Source organism: Euprymna scolopes, chromosome 30 (assembly GCF_053919585.1).
Source record: "Euprymna scolopes isolate OS-2025 chromosome 30, ASM5391958v1, whole genome shotgun sequence".
Taxonomy (NCBI): domain Eukaryota; kingdom Metazoa; phylum Mollusca; class Cephalopoda; order Sepiida; family Sepiolidae; genus Euprymna; species Euprymna scolopes.
The window spans coordinates 17996345-18016344 of NC_136511.1; the positions used below are offsets into that span (position 1 = coordinate 17996345).

Below are 20000 nucleotides of genomic sequence, written 5' to 3' on the forward strand. Positions count from 1 at the left end.
TCTTTGATTCGACATTTTAAAGACTTCAAAATAACTTTCGAATGTCCAACAACCAACAGATGTTCGCCTTATTTTATTCAAAATATTGAAAACCGATAGTGGTTTTGAAGCCTTTAAATTGTCGAATAAAAAATAAACTTTGACTCGAATTAAATATTGAATGCAAAAAGTTGAGTATTATGATTCATTTGCGATCTAAGCTAAAATAAAAAATAAATAAAAATTTAAAAAACAAACTACAAAACAAAAAATTATTTGTTCGGTTTAATTTTTTTATGTAAAAGCAACGTCTTTATGGGATGAGCCCCAACCCTTACCCGTCCTCTTCTGATGATGCAAATAATGATTAAAGTTATTTATTTTTATGAGGTTTATTTTAAATTTGAACAAGTCGATTTTTATTGGTACGAAATATTTCTAAACATTCTTAAAAAAAGAAAAAAAAAAATTAAAAAAATAAAGAAATTCTTGCAATGTTTTTGCAAAACGAAAATCCAAGTCTTCGAATTGGACCACACCCAGTTTTATTTGGTGTTGGGTAATTTTTTTTATATTTGTTTTTACTTTTACTCATCGAAAAGCACTTCCCCCCCCCTTTTTGTTAGTGTTTTTATTTTCTCTAAAACGTTGTCTGGCTCAAGGACAACATATTGGTTGCTCTTTCAACAAAGAATTTTAATAAGACTTTTTGATGCTTGCTGCAGTGGAAGTCGGACATTTTGGCCAACGGATAAAATGAAATAATCACTTTTTCAAATTCCGGCATTCGATTTGTTCTTTTTAATAAAATTTTAATTTTCTCAAAGAATTTGGTGCGTATATAGATCAGCCCCCATGACTGTCGGTATTGGCTGAATAATAATATAAAAAAAATTTAAATGGGGTGGGTGGGGGCTTAGTGATCTATTTACATTGTTTGTATTTTAACTTTTTTGCTAGTTTTATTTTTTATTTTCATTTTACTCTGATAATTTGTTTGTTTTTATTTTTTTGGTAGTTGAAGTTTACGGACCGTGCTGAAATATTTAGACATCCTCATTCTACAAACCACGTCACCCCCACCAAACAAAAAAAAACTAAATGTAGAAATGAAATAATTTGCATATTCGTTTTTAAAATCATCTTATTAACAATTTTATTTATTGAATAAATTTATATGGTTTTAATAATAATAGTAATAATAATAATAATAAAATTTACGTATATTCCATGAACAAAGCAGTGGTTGCAGTGCAGTTGCAGTTTAGCTGCACGCCTGTGGAACTCTCTTCCGTTTGCCTGTTTCCCACCTGACTACAACTTGGTTGTCTTCAAGTCCAACATAAACAAATTCTTGAACCGCCCCTTAAGTAATCCAATCTACCAAATTTCCATTACTAATGATTGCCATGATATTATCCCATTGATTACGGTACACTCAATAACCCTTATCCTCGAGTGGCCCCTGACCTTGATAAGTGGTGACTCCAGTGTAAAGAAAAAAAAATTGCAAGCACCAAAAATGCCAAAGTGTAAATATCCCAATAAAAATAATTTTTTTTTCGTTTTGTGTCGTCTGATTTTTGACCCAATATCGGCAGCCATGGGGGCTGATTTATATAAGCACTAATTTATTTTTAAGAAACTAATAATTTTATTAAAAAGAATCGAATGTAAAAAAAAAAAAAAAAAAATGATCAAAATGTCCTTTCATTGCAATGTCAACAAGTCTGTTTAGGGTTTATATTAAACGCAACTCAGTTCGCAACTCTATCTCGATGAAAGAGCAACCAATATGTTGCCCTTGAGCCAGACACAGTTTAGGGGAAGAAAAAAAAAACAAAAAAACTGCTAATGTGACGATTTTTGATGAATGGAAATAAATATAAAAAGTACTCGACCCTAAATAAAAACTGGGTGTGGCTCCAATTCGAAGACATGATACTCATTGCAAGAACTTCTTAAATTTTATCGTTAACGAATGTTTAGAAATATTTTTAAGGAAAATAAATTAAAATTCGAATAAAAAATAAAACGATAATTTAAGATTTAAAAAAAAAAAAAAAAAAAAAAAAAAAATTTTTTTTTTTTTTTTGGTAAATTTTTACATTACGTCCAACTCCAATTTTCTTAATCTAGACTTTTGTAGGTTTTCGACTGTACTGAATAAGAAAATTTCATTAAAAATTTTGCAGAGACAAGTAGTTGTCGAGATATAAAGACCTGCATTATGCTGCACTGTAATTCACTGGTCGCCATGTTCATACGCGCACGCTAACTCACCGTTCACATTTGAAATGTTAACTTTTCTAGGTTTTCGGGTATGCCAACAGTTAAATTTGGAGCAAATATTTTTTCATCCCACCCCGAATGGGGTATTTATTCCGAAAACCGTTCTTAACATGAAACTACTCAAGGAAGTGAAAAGTCGTAATTGTTTTGTTTTACACGTATGCACGTTACTAATTTCTCGGTTTAAAATAAAAAGTGGATTTGTTTTCACTAGCTGGCAGTGTCGGTTGCAGAAATGTAGATTTATTTATCGCCTATGCGTACAAACATGGCAGCCAGTGAATTACAGTGCAGCATAATGCAGGTTTTTATATCTGGAAAACTACTTTCTGCAAAATTTAAATGGTTTTCTTATTCAGCATAGTTGGAAACCTAAAAGGGTCATTATTTTAAAGAAAATCGTGGAGGTGGACCTAATGGAAAAATTTACCAAAATACCCCCCCCCCCCCAACACTTTGTTTTATTTTCATCAAAAGAGGACGGGTAGAGGTTGGGGCTCATCTCATAAAGACGTTGCTTACTGTTGGTTTTCATTTGTTGCATGAAAATAAACCAAAAGTTTTTATTTTTTTATTTTTGAGATGCAAATGAACCAAAATATTGAACATAAATGTGATTTGAAAGCCTTAAATTGCCAAATAAAAAGTAATTTTCGGCTAGAATATGATTGAACACCAAAATTGAATTTTGTTTATTTTTACCACCCCTCCTTTGAATTTTTGGAATAAGGATTGATAATTCGTATTGGTGCTTCCGAGTTGGACAAGAATCACCTGAAGGTCACAGGTTACATCGATCAAAATGTTATGAAAGTGCGAATAATACAAAAGTGCTTATTTTCTTTCTTTGAAGATTGTTATGCTGTGTGTGGAGCAGCCAAACCAGCTACCAACATTACCCTGCTTTTTATTGAAACCAACCGAGAGCTCTTTTTAGTATCCTCGCTGTTCCCTTAAATGCAAGTATCTTAATCTCTTTTGTACTTGGTTCACCAGGAATATTAGTTAGGTAGGACTTCAGGTTCTTCTTCATAAGCCCTGTGACACCTATAATAACTGGTATGATTGATATCTCCTTAAGATTCCATTTTCTTTTCATATCATACATGAGATCTTGACATTTGGTCTAATGGCAATCATAGCGATAAACAAAACATGAAGAAAAACTTTAATCGTATACCTTCTTATAATTCATCATTGAGATCAGTCTTATTTATTGCGGCCTATTATCCTCATCTTAGTTGTTTTTTAATGACATTTCGGCCAACTATTCCTCTGGCCTTTATCCGATGGTAACTGCGACGGGATAGGAACTCTGAATCTCCTAACTGCATTCTCAGCATTTACTGCCATCCATAGTTGTCGTCTCACCACGTTTTGGCCAAGTAAGTATCTGGCCGGCTTTGGGTAGGATTGAAACCACTATCTTCAGACAATTCTCACCTGGAACCATAGAGATTCAACGTCTCTATCCGCTGTGCCATGGGCCCCAAAGGTTGGACTTTTTGGCGTTATACATGCACGTTTATTTAGGCCATCATGCACAGATATTTGTATGTCGCATAGCGTGTTTTCTGATACAGGAGGAAATATTGGGGGTTGGCGGCCTTGGTCGCAAAGGGTAGAATTAGCTGCAAAGTTCTTGGCAAAGAGTTTGGTTTTGTCTGATGCTGACAAGATTACCTTAGGTCCATTGATGATAGTTGGGATAGAGCACACACTTGTGTTCAGGATCCTATTTGCCAAAACTGGTGGAAACCAAGTCACTGCTCAGCTACTTTGAACTTAACGGACTGAGCATACAACTCTCTCGCGTTCTTTATTACTCTTTTACAGTGGTTGCTGGCAGTCCAGAAAGTCCTGAAATTTTATAAACATCTATCAAGCTGAATCTGCCATTTTCGATCACACATTTTTAATGATACTGGTAACCATTTGAGGATGTAGTAATCACAAAAAAGCTTTGATTTTTCTCTTGCAAATCAATGCCCTCTATCCCCAACCTGTCAGGTGATTTGTCCACATACTGACCAATCAGCTGGCAGAGCACATTGATTCCTTTGCCCCCTAATGAACATTTTTAGGAAACCTCAGTCAGCAAATAGAACATAAGCATCCAAAACGGAATCCTCTCCACTCTCTCTTCTGTCTATTTACTCCAACATAGACAGTTTTCACTTGGAAGATAGACCTTTACATTGCGTGAAACAGTCACATTTGCAAGTTATTTTATTTATTTATTTTTTTTTTAAAGTGGTGACTCTCAATAATGAAACGCTCATCTTTTTTAACGACTGCTTTTTCAGACAATCTTCCAAAATTATTGCTGAGTGTAAAAGGTCTTTTCAACCATTTTTGTTTAAATAATTTGAATTTTCTTGTTTTATTTAAACAACAAAAGTTTAATAAAACAATATATATATAATATAATATACATACATATATATATATATATATATATATTACTGAAGGCTGTTTAAAAAAAAAAAAAACATTTGAAGAAATTAAAATGTTTAGACGTTAACATAAAATTTGCATATTTAGAATTACACTTATTTTTAAAAAATACAGAAAAATCCTTATGCTGTATGTACTTTTCACAGAACGAAAATTTCATATTCCAAAAACCATGTGCGTTTGGCTAGTAACTTTTTGCTTGGCCAATAAGCAAAAATATTTAGCTATCAAAGGTCAAGTAAAGGTCAATTTGTCTGTAGCGCTCTAAGATAACTGCTGGCTGACCTGACATATGCACGGACTTGGAGTTTACATTCGTAATACCCTTCCCTTGACTAGAGAAACAAACCTAGAAACAGATGATCAAGCCTTTATGTGCTTTAGACTAAACGTGCAACACAGTATTAGCTACTATTATTTTCTCTACCGCTCTCCCTCGACTCAGGACTGCTCCATAATAAACAAAGTATCTGACAGCATAGACACGGCACTGTCCCTCGACACTAGCGCACAAATACATGTGTTTGGTGACTTTAATGTCCACCACAAAAACTGGCTTGGATTCTCTACTCACACAGATGCAGCGGGCAGCACAACCCATAGCTTCGCTATATCTCACTCCCTATCACAAATTGTTACGTTTCCAACCCGTTTCCCTGACCAGGAAGAACAACACGCATCACTTCTAGATCTGTTTTTGACCACAGTTCCCGATGACTGCATAACGAAGGCCCACAGCCCACTCGGGAACGCTGATCATGCAGTGATAATGGTTGAAATCGCCCTAAACTCTAGACCCAAAACTGAAGAGCCAGTGCTCAAAACAACGAGATATTATAATAAGGCTGACTGGGAAGCCATCAGGGAACTAATTAGAGATGCTCCATGGAAAAATATTTTCTCTCTCCCTGCTGAACAATGTGCAAACGAGACCACTGACTGGTTCAAAACTGCAATCGAAGCGCATGTTCCCATGCGGAAATTTTATAGTAAGCCCCACTCTCCCCAATAGTTTACGTCGACTTGTGCCACTGCCATTACTCAAAAGCAGCATGCATACCGTAGGTTTAACCGACATAAGTCCAGTTCAAACAGACTGAAGTATATAGAAGCTAGAAATAACGTTAAGAAAGAAATAGCGACAGCTAAGAGAGAATTTACGGAAACCACTAAAAAGCGCATCGAAGCACAAAAACTAGGAACTCGAGACTTCTGGAAAATCTACAACAGTGTAGTAAATAATGGGCAATCAACAATTCCCCCACTAACCAACAATCACGAGGTTGTCTCCTCAGCAACCGACAAGGCTAACATGCTTGCCAGTCGGTTTGCCTCAAACTCCACACTGGACCCTTCTAACCACCCCCTACCTGACTTTCCTATGCGGACAGACGCCACACTAGACGATCTGAAAACCACCCCTGCTCAGGTGCATGCTATCATAAAAAACCTTGACACCTCAAAAGCATGTGGACCCGATCTTATCCCAGCTGTGCTATTAAAAAAGTGCTCAGCCGAAGTAGCTCCAGTTCTCTCCAAACTCTACAACAAATGTCTTAATGAAGCTTGCTTTCCGGGCTGTTGGAAAACTGCTTCTGTTGTACCAGTATTCAAGAATTCTGGCGAAAGGACAGACCCATCAAATTATCGCCCCATTAGCCTCCTCCCACTTTTTGCCAAAATATTTGAGACCATAATTAACCATGCTCTAGTCCATCATCTTACAGATGCTAAACTACTGACTGACAAACAATATGGATTTAGACAAGCCCATTCCACAGCAGACATCCTCACTGTGATCTCTGAACGTATATACCATTCACTGGACAAAGCGGGGGAAGGCAGAGCGGTAGCTCTAGATATATCTAAGGCTTTTGACAGGGTATGGCATGAGGGTCTCCTCAGTAAAATCAGATCATACGGTATCACTGGTAGAATACTTAACATAATTAAATCCTTCTTAGATAAGAGAAAAATCCAGGTAGTCCTCGACGGTCGCACATCTAAACAATATGATATAAATGCGGGAGTGCCCCAGGGTTCTATCCTTGGACCTCTATTGTTCCTGATATTCATAAATGACCTCCCCGACAACATTGCCTCTGAGATGGGTATATATGCTGATGACACTACACTCTATGGCAGACACGACAGGAAGACGAATGAACACATTTCTAAAGAAATGGCAGAAACACTAGAGGAAGACCTCCAATCTGTAGTGGAATGGGGACAAAAGTGGTTGGTCGCGTTCAATGCTGCCAAGACTAAACTAGTTTCATTCAATAATTACAAGAAACCCTCTCTACCACCCATAGCAATGGCCAACGACTCTTTATCTGAGAGTCCATCTTTCAAACTCCTTGGCCTAACGTTCACAGGAAACATGAGCTGGAACAATTACATTGAAGGCATTGCCAGGGCCGCTGCAAGAAAGGTAGGCTCTCTCTACCGTGCTAGAAAACTACTAACACCCGAAAGTATCCTGTACCTCTATAAGGCCACCATTCGCCCATGTATGGAGTATTGCTGCCACATCTGGGCTGGTGCATCTGCTACTAGTCTCTCGCTCCTTGACAAGGTTCAAAAGAGTCGCAAACCTGATAGGCCCTGAACTGGCATCTAAGCTTCAGCCTCTGTCCCATCGACGAAATGTTGCATCCCTCTGCCTTTTCTACAAGTATTTTAGTGGTGAATGCTCTGACGAACTGCAATCACTTGTGCCCCCACGACGCGAGCACCCTCGACAAACCCGACAGGCTACTAGATCCCACCCCCACACTGTAGAGATCCCTAGATGTAAAAGATCTTTTTACTCCAATAGTTTCTTCCCCAGAACCGCAAGACTCTGGAATTCCATTCCAGATCCCTGCTTCCCCAACAGTACTGACGTGCAGAAGTTCAAGTGTAACGTGAACCGACACCTTGCTGCCCAAATCCCTACATAGTACCCCAGTAGTTGTTTCCCCTGATAGTAGCCCCCTACACCAAAGTGGCAATTTGCCTTGTTTGGGGTGAAAATGTAATAAAAAACAAAAAAAAAACAAAAAAAAAAACTACCAAAACAACTTTCTACTCCTTTTTTTATTAACTGGACACAGTCTAATGTTCGGCCACTAAAATAAACTTTTCATTTTGTTTTAAAAAGGTTTTGTTTATTTCTGTGCGACGTATTCGACTATCAATTAATTTAGGAATGCAGATCACACATTCCCTAAAAGTACGAAGAAAGTCTTGTATAAAGCCCCAAAATGTGAGGAACTGGGGCTCACTTAATGGCTCTTTTTTTTATTGTACTCCAAGGCAAAATCGGAATGAGTGAAAAGGGTGGGTGTGTGAGTGGCTACTTTGAAGAAAGTGCCGAACGAGTATTTTTGCTACTCTTTAGACGAGAACAAGGCCTAAGAGAACCACTTTACGTAAACGCAGAAACTTTTCAACACTGTCAAATATCCAATCGAGTAAATTGTCAGCTTGACTGAAAAACGGTAAGTGCAAAATAATTAAAAGTTGATCTTAAAAAAACAAAAAAATAAAATAATAAAATTTAATTATCTACCGATCTGTTTACTTTTAACCGACTGCCTTCTGGTAAAAGTTTCTCTATAGAACCTCTGGTGCTACCAGATCAGGCTGTCTGAAGATACCGGCTTCCTGACCTAAAGGCCCTGTCGGTGGAGCAATAGAATACGCCGACTGCCCCCCTGCAGAGGGTAAAAGTCCCTCAATGGGGGTCCTGGATATGACCTTAAACTATATCCAGTGGTGAGGCCCCAACTTGTGGGCTTTGGGGAGTGTGGAGCCACCCTTTAATTACCATTGCTCCCAGGTCCACTCTGACCCGGAGTGGTAGTACCTGTTACAGTCCCAACTATGGGTTAAATAGAAACCGGCTTGAAAACATCAAATATATTCCATTTAAAAAATTTTTTCTTCAAAATCTTTGGATTCGGCATTAAATAACCTGAAAAGGGTTGATATGCCGTAAAACAAAAACAACCAACCAACCAACCAACCAATCCTGACCTAAAGGTCCTGGATATGACCTAAAACTATATCCGATCGTGAGGTCCCACCTTGCGGGCCTTGGGGAGTGTGAAGCCACCCTTTAATTGCCATTGCTCCCAGGTCCACTCTAACCCAGAGCAGTAGTACCTGTTAGGGTCCCAACTATGGGTTAAATAGAATCTGACTTAAAAAAAATATACTCCATTCAAAAAATCATTCCTCAAAATAGCTAGATTCAGCATTGGAAAAAGGTTGATATGCCGTAAGCAAAAACAACCAACCAACCAATCCTGACCTAAAATATGCCAGACATTGATGTTATTGTTTTTCCTTTGCTTTTATAAAACTCATGTTCTGCAAAGTCAAACAATCTTCCTCTACAAAACAACCAAACTAAACACCATGAATTAAATATATGAAGCATAAAATTTTTCCAGAATTATTGGATTTGACATTAAAAATAACCTGCAAAGATTGATAAGCCGTAAAAGAGAAATTATCAAAGAACAGGTTTTCTTTTATTACGATTTCTCAACTGTTAACTATTCTGCACTTTTACCTTAAAATCAAAGCTAGAAAGCATTTAACTAAAATTAAAACACCAATTTATGAAATGACAAAGACAATTCAACAATGTAAACATACAAGTCAAGTACCATGGTTCAATTGTGCTCTAAACAGAAATATTCATTTCAAACTGTTTTATCAAAGAACCGACCGCTGATTTCATATGCTGGACCCTTTTGCTTGTGCGGTGATAAAGCTTCTCAAATACACGTGTGATATTAGGCTGTATAAGGGTGTTTACTTTGGGTAAAATTGAACTATTTCTTCTTTAATCATATTTCTTTTTGATTTTTTTATACTTATCGGGAGGGGGTATTTTGATACAAAACATATCTAAGAACACCCCCAGACACAAAGTGTATCTGTGCGATATTTAAAAAAAAAAATCGACCCAGCTGTTTGAGTCCATAAGGAACGAACTGACACACAGTGCCTTTTATATATAAGTACATATAGATTTTAATCAAATTTTTTCTATCAAACGTTGAATCCTATTTTACAACACAATCCGAACAATTGTCCTTCAATCTTCCACAATTGTCCTTCAATCTTCCGCAATTGTCCTTCAATCTTCCGCAGTTGTCCTTCAATCTTGCGCAATTGTCCTAAAATCTTCCGGAATTGTTTCTTTTATTCCCTTTAAATTAGAAATCCGCAGTCTTCATTCATTTAAAAACAGATAAAGGTTAAGACTATCTTCTCATCTTACGTTTACGTTTTGGCTGATTTAATCTCTGACCGTCTTCATGCGTCTCTTGTCGAACTTGGGAATCTGCACATAATTAAACAAAACCCTGGATTTAATTCCCAGGGGTAGTGTGCTCTCGTTCTGTCAATCACGACTAAGTAAAATCTTGAGTAATTTGCAATTGTATTCTGAGCATCATCTCCATCAAAGAAAAGTGTAATTACATAAAATTTAATTGTTCAACTTTTTCTGGAGGTGTACGGTTCAATCCTCAGTGCGGGCGATACTCGAAAAACAATTGTGAATGACTAAGGACTTTTATCCAGTCATGACTTAGCGAACAAGAATTAAATAAAATTTTCTGTTCAAAATTGAGTGCAGAATCTCAAGTTGGACAGAAAGGATTCTGACTTTGACACACGATACCTGATGGAGGTTACATTGGTGAAAATGTTGCGAAAATATCGCTTGAGATGAGAACAGTAGTCCGAATTAATCCAAATTATTAATCTTCATCTCAAACACTTAAGAAACGAGTAAACTTGTTAATTTAATCGATTAAAATTTAGAGATTTTTTTATTACAATTTTTTTCAAGAGAAATTATACCGTATTGGCATTGCCAGGATCTTTTTGTTTCTTAATTTATTTAAACTATAGTCTAACCTTCATATGCTTGGACTCCTTTACCTTTGTTTCACAAATTTCAAATTGTAAACTGCTTTGGTCATTTCCGGGACTCTGGATTCTGTGCCAATACTCGGAACTGACTCCATAAAAACTTATGTCCTCTGGGAGCTCATTCCATACAAGTACCCAATTTTTTAATACATGAGAATCTATGGATTTCAAATGGTCTATATGCTTTTAAATTCCTTTCAAACTTTTTTTTTTTTACATGGAGGTCACCACTTATCAAGGCCCAGAGGCCACTCTGGGTAAGGGTTATTGCGTGTACAGTAATCAATGAGATAGTATTGTAGTAATCATTAGTATTGGGCGTTTTGATAATGTCTTAATTAAGGGGGTGGTTTGTCAGGAATTTGTTTATGGTGGTCTTGAAGACATCCAAGTTGTAGTCAGGTGAGAAACGGGTAAACGGAAGAGTTCCACAATCATGCACTTCTAAGAAAGCTCTGCTCATGAAATCTACGTTTGGATTTAGGCACGGATAAAGAGTGGGGAAAACTATTGACTAGTTTCCGCCAGACTGGTGTTTCTCGTGAAAGATTGGCGAGGGGGGACAAGATTGGAGCTCAGACGAGCACTTGCCATGGAAGTAATGATAAAACAAAGACAGGCTCACAATGTCTCTTCTGTAGGAGAGAGGCTGCAGGGAGGAGAAAAAGGCATCCCCCACTAAGCTACGAAATCTATTTTGTACTCTGGTCAAGGCAGGATAGGCTGTTTTTAGCAGCTCCTGCCCAGATGTGGCAGCAGTACTCCATCCTTGGATGTACTTTGCTTTTATACAGATAGAGAATTGCATCAGTAGTGAGATATCTTCTGGAGCAGTAGAAGGATCCCACCATCTTCCAGTATCCTTGGCAACAGACCTGATGTATGTGTTCCATTTCAGATTAGGAGTAAAGGTCAAACTCAGAAGCTTGTCAAAACATGGAGCCTCCCAAGACGAGAGCCATCCATTTCAATTGATGCCAGATGGGGATCAGAGCGTTGATGATGTAAAGATAGAAGCTTGGTTTTGGATGCATTAAAAGTGACCAGCCACCTCTTCCCCAACTGTACCATGCACTCAAGATCAGAGGAGAGAGAATTAGAGAGAACTTTATCATTTACAGCCTTTGATGTGTTGCCATAGATGGTCGTGTCATCAGCATAGATGTCAACGAATGATTTAAGTATGTGTTTTGGGAGATCATTGATGTAGATCAGGAAGAGAGTTGGGCCCAGGATGTTCCCCTGAGGGACTCCAGCATTAATACTGTGGGCCTCTGATTTCTGCCCATCAACCACTACTCTTATGAACCTATCGGAACTTTGAAGAATCAGAAAATAATTTTTTTTTTTTTTTTTTTTTCCAACAATTATTGAAATGACTTGTTTACAAAGAAACTGAAATGCATTCCAGTGGATTTAATTTTGTAATAAGATTGTATAATTTTACACTCTTACTTTATCAATAAATATCCATCGGGTTAACAAGAAGTTATTGCGGTTTTTAACTTTTAAATTCAGATGAACATATCTTGGCTCAAACAAAAATTCATTGATCAAATCAACGCTTTTACCATTGCAAAACGAGGGTATTTATGCCACGTTACTTACTAAAGTCGAAGCCACTGAAGGCGTTTTTTATGTAGCTTAGGTTTTTTAAATATTTCTCATGCAGAAAGTTGTAGAGACGCTTGAAAAAGTGGTAGTCGGCAGGTGAGTGGTCTGGAGAGTATGGCAAATGAGGCAGTTTCGTGGTCCAATTTCTCCAACTACTGCAGGGTCAGTTTAGCAACATATGGTTAGGCATTGTCATGGAGGAGAATTGGGCTTTTTCTGTTGACTAATGCTGGGTGTTGTTGTCGAAGTTTCTGATGCATTTCATCCATTTGTTGACCGTAATTCTGTCATAATGGTTTCACCTGCATTCAACAAAACTAATGGATGAGACCAGTCACAGACCACCAAACAGTCAACATGACCTTTTAGTGCAACTCTGGCTTGGAAGTGTTGTGGAGTTTTGTCGGCATCTAACCACTGAGCTGAGCATCGCTGGTTCTCATAAAGAACTCTTCATCGTGAGTCACAACCCAGTTGGGAAATGGACCCTTGTTGCAGTCCTAAGTATGACCTTAAATTATATCCGATGGTGAGGCCCCAACTTGCGGGCTTTGGGGAATGTGGAGCCACCCTTTAATTGCCATTGCTCCCAGATCCACTCTGACCCGGAGTGGTAGTACCTGTTAGGGTCTCAACTATGAGTTAAATAGAAACTAACTTTAAAAAAACAAATATACTCTATTCTTCCAAATCACTGGGTTCGACATTAAATAACCTGAAAAGGGTTGATATGCAGTAAAACAAAAACAGCCAACTTTCTTGTTGCGTAAAAGGAAAGATGACATTTCATAACGGTGTTTCTTTTGGTTTTTGTTCAATTTGTGAGGCACCCATTTATCGAGTCTCAAGTAATTGGAAATCTTTGTATACGTTATATCTAATTCAGAACAATTGTGCATGAATTGGCTTCGACTAAGGCTCTTATTTGATTGTTGTCAGCATCTGATGGCCGACCACTACGATCGTCTTCAAGACTCTCATCAACGCCACAAACTTTTTTAAACCACCGTTGTGCTCTGCGTTTAGTAGTGGTTCCTGGGCCAAATGCTTTGTTGATATTACAAGCTGTTTCAGCAGCTTTTCAGCTTAACTTGAAAATTGTGTGAATTTGCTTATTCCATCATGTATTCAATGCTCTGAAAAGAAAAGTGTTTTAAAACGATTGTAATTTAAACGATTAGAGGGGAAAAACGCTCTTTAAAATGATATATAAAGTAAAGGTAGTCTAATGAAAACTTATTTGAAAATACATCATTTGAAATCAAAATAAAAAATTCTGTAAGAACTTTTTAATCAACCTAATATATTAATTTGCTTTTTGTCACGTAATGCAAGATGTTTTTAATTGGTCGATAAAAATAGTCACAAATTTCTATCCACTTAAAAATCATTCATCTAAAGACTCTAAGAATTTATTTCCTTTCTACCTCCTCCACACACTTGTCTTCAAGTATTACCCACTTAAGGATGCTGTTGCTGCCACAAAATGTAAAAAACCGCCATTTTATTTATGTCCCTTGCTTCTACCGCTAACAATTTAATTCAATTTATTTGCCCAAAAAATAAAACAATGACGCTTCAGTTGCCATGTAAAGAAAGAGTAGAAATTTGCACAGAAGATGGTTTCGTATTCTGGGATTTTTTTCTTCCCACCATAGTTTCGTATGGGTAAAAAACATTTGGTTGACGAGGGGAAGTAACTTTAATAAAGTTTTAAGAGATTATCTCCCTTTTACCATTGAAATTTTAAAGAGATTGTATAAATTTTTGTTTTTCCGTTGCTTGGCTGGAGAGAATTGGTACAGTAAGCCTAAAAAAAAAAAATAAATGAATTGTTTCAATGAAAATAGTGAGTATCCGTGAGAGCTTCCCCTCCCCCCTCCTCTCAAATTAGCTGCAGTAGTCAGGCTCGGACCTGTAACACAAGAGGAAAAGGTAAAAAAAAAAAAAAAGCAACCGTGTTAGCCGTCTTGCCCACGACAATTTTTATGACATCGCAGATCTTTGAAATGACGTCCTTTAAATGTTGAGATTGCTGGATGTATGATGACTTGCAAAAATGATGTAAAAAGTGACCCCTCCTTGCAAAAAACTGCCTAGTTGACAGTTAAAGAAATGTTTTTGGCTAATTTTTGGATATTTTTTGTCCGAGAGTGATCTTTCTACCAATACTAATTTTGTCGGTGTTCATTGTGCGTGTCAAATTTTTGGCAGACATACATTCACGCACACACAAACACACATTGCCTTTTATATATTAGATTAGGGAGATAATCACGCAAAACTTTCTTAAAGTTACCTCTTTTGTCAACTAAATGTTTTTCACATATACAAAACCATGGCGAAAGAAAAACAACTCCAAGAATACAAAACCATGTATGGAGCCGGTAACTTTTCTCTTTTGTTTTCCAAGATGGTGACTCGCATGCTTATCGAAGGTCAGAAGCTACACTGACTGAAACGTTGCACAAATAACACTCAAGAACAATCATCCAATCAAAACAAGTAATACAAACACTTGGTCTTCATCTAAAAAAAAAAAAAAAATTCAGAACTGGAATGTCAAATGCCGTTTGTTCTTGCTGCAGCAGGCTTTTCTCTCGTGCATAAAAGTAATAATATGGTACTCTCGCATATGGTGCAATAAAATATTTATATAATAAATTAATGATTACAAATATGTCCTAAAAATGGAGGGCGATTAAAATGTAAACAAAGGACAGATAACTTCTCCTTTAAGAGTGCTCAGGGAACGAAAAGAAAGAAAAAATACTACAGAATCATTAATAAAAAATAAATAAATCAACAATCTTTTTATATATATATATATATAATCCACTGAAAAATTTCCCCCACTCTTTATCTGTGCCTAAATTAAAACGTGGATTCCATGAACAAAGCTTCTTTCTTAGAACTGCACGCCTATAAAACTGTTTCGTCTGCCTGCTTCCCACCTGACTACAACTTGGATGTCTTCAAGTCCAACGTTAACAAATTCCTAATGAACCGCCCCCTTAAGTAAACACTTCATGAAATCTCCACACTAACGTAATGTACTTGCAATAACCCTTATCCCTCTTGATAAGTGGTGATCACCGTGTGTAAAAAAAAAAAAAAAAAAAAAAAAAAAAAAAAAAATCATTGTTGGTTCAGTCACATTCTTTGTCATCTTCTAGATTTCAGCCAGTCTTTTCTTAGGGTTGGAAAAAATGATGTGGAGGTCAGCTGATATCCTGTCTCAAAATAGTGAAACCTGATTGTTTTGGCGACCACAATTGGTTCGATGGATTTTGGTAGACTCCATAATTTTTTTCATATTGCTGCTAATGTGTGCGGAGGCCACCACTACACACATTGGAAAACAGGACTGACCTGACCTTCTACTTACATACAGCACATTGATAGTCCCAATTGGTCACCCATCTTGTATTAGCCAGGCTCAACATTGCTTAACTTCAGTTATCTGATGAGAATCTGTTTGATACTGAGCTGACCTTTGGTTCTCAAGTCTATGGGTTTTGCCACTGGAGCCATGATTGGCTAACACCTGTATCTGCTATTGCAGTTGGCTGTCTGTCACACCTGGTCAGCATTTGATGCGACAAATTCTCTAGATTGAGCTGGCCTAACTACTCCAGAATAAATGCCAGTACAAGTAAATTATATAGATAAAGATTCTAAGTTCGTTTGTCAACATATATGCAGATGACACTACCATCTATAGCAATGCTTCAAAAGCCAATAACGACCAAGATCTCTCTCTCTCACCTTGAGCATGTTGTGGAGCAGGGCAAAAAGTGTCTGGTTAATTTTAATGCATCCAAAAACAAGCATATATCTTTTCACAACCAATGCTCTGATCCCCATTTGGCCCCAGTTGATATGAATGGCTCTAATCTCCAAGAAGCACGCTGAATTAGAATTTCCGAGTTGTGAATTTGGTCTCATTTCGTTTTCCGATACGCTTGATTCGACTTTTTGATCACCCGTCTGGTCTCCAGAACGTCTTCTGAACATCTGCCATATTACATATTCATCGTTAGTTACGAGACCTACACATTTTAAATCATGATTTTCTCTAGTTCAGATGGGTGCAGTAAATAAACTTTTAACTCGAAATGACCCCTAATGTACTAATGTATAACATAAAACACAGAAAAGAAACATTTATAATGCGTACACAGCTTTATTTTCTCATAGAACGACCGTACGCTCTCAAGGGATTTTACCTCAATAACGACCATTTGTATAAGATTTTCCGTATTACATTAAACTAAATTCTCTTCATTAAAAAATGGCAATAAACTTTTTCATACATAAAGTTATTTTTGCATACATCTACAATAAGTCATTTTTATTTAGCTTGTAGTCAGGTTCCTAATGGCATAATTTTAACTTTTGTGGGAACTTTTTGGAGATTTGCAAATGTATACGTTTTTGGAAAAATTTTTGTCTCGGGAATCAGAAAATCAATGTTTGCCTTTGGCCAGATGCGTAAATGGCAGCCATATTGGATTTACAAAATGGCCGCTGTAAGATGTACGTTTTGTAATATCTCGGCTTCTAAATAAGCTAGAACACTGATTTTTAGCTGCTAAACCTTCATTTTCAGGGCCAAGGAAACCAATGGTGGTGGTTATAAAATTTTCCCAGATGTGTATATGGCAGCCATATTGGAATTTACAAAATGGCCGCTGTAAAATATATATTTTGTAACTTCTTGACCTCTAAATAAGCTGGAACACTGATTTTAACTGCTAAACCTACATTTTTAGTGTCAATGGTCCAAGTTATCATTTCATCTTTTGTAACCCCCCCCCCCCCATTGAAACACATAATCCACCATATGGGTAAAAAACTTAACACTGGCAATTAGTCAGATACTAAATCAGTTATTTTTATTGTAATTCCTTTTAATTGTAAACTTTGAATGTTTGTTTGTGCAACCATCTTAAACATAATAAAATGTTTGATCATGGTCTATGCATCATCATCAACATCATCACTTTCATACATCACAGCTTGGGAATCTTCATCGTTTTCGGATTAGCTGTTGCACTGTCACGTCAGTACAGGCTAAGTCTTTTAGACCTGCAGGAACATCTGCCAGAAGAACAGTCAAATATACATTTGCATGTGACCATCTCAAGGATGGCCTCGGGCTGGAAGGACCTCTGTGGTCATTGGTTTTAGGATGCCATCCAATTGCTTGAAGTATCCATTTTCCAAGGGATCCAGTTGTGAAATCTGCAGAGCAATGGCTGCTTGTGCCCATACCCTTGCTTGGACATGGACCCTTAAAATATGCTGCTTTAGAGCTCCAGGTGTTGGGGGGGGGCCCTGTCAGTTTCTGCCCTATGCTTGCAGAACAAATGCCATCACAGTTCAGGGATTGTTTTTATGTTAATCCGTCTTGGCAAGTAAGTTGCACATACAAAGGACTCCAGTGTTGACAGCATTTCCTCTGCCACTTCTGCTTCATCCATAAGCATTTGCAGAGCATTGACAACATTTGCGTCTGCTTTGAGGTAGATCTGCAGCCAGGTTGTCTTGCATATATGGGAGAACCTCCCTGTGTTGTCGGCCCCAGTGAATGCATGGAAGGCTGGCAAAGCCTTTGCATTTCTGTACCTAGAGCTCGCCATAGTGGTTCAATTTGTATAACACCAGAGGCCATAGAAATGGACATGTTTTTCAGCAATAAGTCATAGTTTGCTGTGACTAGCACTAAAACATCCGTATCTGGGGAGAAAAATACTAACTGTGCATCCGGTGGGTTTCGCTGTGAAGCCAGCACAGCCTGGTGGATCAGCAGCGTGTCTGCTTCTTCATGGTTATTTACTTCAAAGACCAGGTCTTTGTTGCTCTTAGTGTATCCAGAAGCAGATGTGATGATCAGCTTGGATGATCCTTTATTGTACTCTAGAGTTTGGGCAGCAAGATAGTCAGATCAGCCTTCTTGTCATGTGAGAGGAACCTCCTCATTGGGATGTGTTTGATGTTAGTGTCATCTCTGACTTGATACTGAACAAAAGCTTTTTCTTGTCTTCATTTATCTCTGGTTGCACTCTTCAGAGGATCTGCTCGGTATGTGTCAAAACCGAAGATGATTTCATCATAATCTTGTGATAGTTGCATCAGTCTGTCATTGAAGCAGCCACTCAGATCCTTGACTGTCACTAGAGTCACTGGTTTCTTGTTCAGCTTCTGCACAAGCACCATGCCATCCACCAGTGCTATTTTCCGACTTGGCTGATTAGTAGATGTGGGCTCTGTAAATCCTGTATCTGTTGCATTTTTGTGAGTAGAACTTCCAGCTTGAGGTGACTGGTCTTCATGGGGTATGTCTTTTGTCAGCTTCTCAAGTAGATGGATTAACTTGGACTTGTCGTGGCATGGCAGTATTGTTCCATCAGGAGCAAACAATACTCTTGGTGTCAGAGTGAATTCATGGTTTCCTATGCCTTCTTTCTGGTTGATGTCTCAGCATGATCTCGCAAGTACCAGCAGCTTTACAAACAGGTCCTTGGTCTCCTTCAGATCCACAGTATTGTCTCTGAGTTTCGCTGTAATCTTCTTGTTCCTAGAAAGGAACATCTTGTTCTTTCTTCACAGGGGCTCAGAGGATGACATCTCCATTGATCCGCTCTGACACATAATTTTTTATGCATCTACTGTCCAGTGACGTGATGTAGGCATTAGTGATCACATTGTAGGTTTTCCCTTTTAGTGGTAAAGGGGTTTCCATGGCTTAGTATGGCTTCCTTGATCTCGTCAACTGTACCATGTGCCCTTTTGACTGCACTTGGTCCAAGCTCATGATGCTCTGTGATTCTGTCAGCTTCCATGTCAAACTGACTCTTGAATTCTTTTGATAGACGTGAAAGTTCTGGTGTGGCCAAAACAAATCTAACATTGGTATTGTTGGAGATGCCTATGATGCCAACGCTAGTCTTCATCAGCTTGTTCAGGTGTTCACATGCATGGTCTGCCCCATGCGTGACTGATATATTGCCTGCTTGTAATTCCTCCCATGTCTGAGGATGATTGGTCCTCAAGTCATGCATATCTGTGATGTATCTTTGCCAGAGTTGCTTATACTTGCGGTCCATGGCAAAGAACAGCTTGCTCAGTGCTTCTCCAGCTTGCAGATGGAGTTCCAGGTCAGCATTCCGAGTAGCTGCTACAAAGAACAGAATTGCTTCCACCCAATCTAGGTACCTCATCATGGCCTTGAACATTGCATTCTGGGATTTCTGTTCCTTCCATTTTTGAAATGCTGTGATGACTTCAGCAGTGGTCAAGGCTTCCTGGAGGGTGCTGTTTGCTTGCTTCAGATTCAGCCTTTGTGTCTTTATCCTCAGAGCAGGCAGCTTCTACTCCTGTTGCCGTCAGGCACACATCATTCAGTTTTGGGTTGTCCTTGAAGAACATCTCCAGGGCTATTTCATAGAGTGCTATGTATGAGTAGATATGGGAATGGAGAGATGGCTTGTAGTGTGTGCATTTCAGGATTTACCTTGTCATGGCAGGACCATACACACCTGCTTCCACCCAGGCATCATCTATGCCTGAGTTCTCCATGGAGGCACCAAGCACTTTGAGGGTAGCCATTATGACATGCTGTTCACCCAGTCTGTGAACAACCATTTGTTTCAAGTCGGGTCTGGCATGACTCTCCACCACCTTCTTATATAGAGCCATGTCAAAGGCAATGA

At 38.0% G+C, this 20000-nt stretch overlaps 1 protein-coding gene across 4 annotated transcripts in view; it reads left to right on the forward strand.

Moving 5' to 3' along the window:
• LOC145254684 (flotillin-1-like) overlaps nucleotides 1-20000 on the forward strand; it is a 156346-nt gene that overhangs the window by 25320 nt on the left and 111026 nt on the right. The gene's annotated exons all lie outside the window — the stretch shown is intronic.